Below are 1,172 nucleotides of genomic sequence, written 5' to 3'. Positions count from 1 at the left end.
TAATCCATTGTAGTTAGAAAGGAAACTGAGGCCAGAAAAGTAAAATTAAGGTCTGATTCGGTGCATCACTTGCTCATAGGTCGTTCTGCATTGTTATTTAAATGTTTTGTGTGTGCACATTTTCTCTCTCTAGTAGGATTTTGAGTTCTTAGTATGGAGAGGAAGGGGACTGGGAGGTAGTGAGAAAAACAGGGTCTTAAGATTGAATCTGCAATCTAATAGTTCTTCACTTACTCCCTGTGTGATGTTACACAGTTAGTTAACTTTCCTGAGCTTTCGTCCTCTGTAATGGGAATCATCATCATTATGCTTCTTTTAGGATAATTAAGAAGTTCAAAGGGATAATGAACATAAAGCACTTGCTTCATAAAGTTCTTGGCACAGAATAATTCTATAAACGTTATTTTCATTTACCTCTTCTGTATTTTACTTAAGCCTAACACACAGTAAAAATTCAACAAGCATTTGTTGTGTGGGGTTGAACATGACTTGATCTTTTACTGAGTGACAACACTAAAAAGATACTCTTGTTGGATAGATACCATATTAGAGTACCTACCCACGCATTTACAAGTTATCTTTTCACACACAGATACATGTGTGACAACAAATACAATGACATTACACATGGTCAGGCATCTTTTAACATACATTAGAAATGTGTACATGGCATCACACTTTCCTTGGTTGGTGGTGCCAGGAGTACAATATGGTAGATAGAGAGTGTGGTTTGGATTCATTCACAACTGGGTTCAAATTCTAGTTCACCACTTATTCATTAGTTGGTGATTCTGGGCAAGTGACATAAGCTCTCTGAACCCTGGTTTTCTTACCTATAAAATGGAGGTAATAATGATATGACCTATCTTACAAGTCTGTTGTGAGAATTAAACAAGATGTTTAGAAATTGCTTATTAGTGTTTTTGTCTTTGCTTGGGTAATTTTTATCAAGGTCAAAACATGGTTGATACCTATTCTCCCCACAGTTTTTGACTCTGATATACAGGCCCAAAGGATACCTAACTGAGCTTTGAAAAGCCTGTCGGGGAGGTGAGCCTTGAGTTGAATCTGGAAGGATTATTAGCCAACTAGGGAAGACATTTCAGGCAGAGGAATGCAGTGCTGCATCCTAGAGGCAGCATATTAGCAGTTAGCAGAACAGTTCAGGATGG

Source organism: Rousettus aegyptiacus, unplaced genomic scaffold, assembly GCF_014176215.1.
Source record: "Rousettus aegyptiacus isolate mRouAeg1 unplaced genomic scaffold, mRouAeg1.p scaffold_m13_p_6, whole genome shotgun sequence".
NCBI classification, from domain to species: Eukaryota; Metazoa; Chordata; class Mammalia; order Chiroptera; family Pteropodidae; genus Rousettus; species Rousettus aegyptiacus.
Note: the sequence above shows the minus strand (reverse complement) of the source record.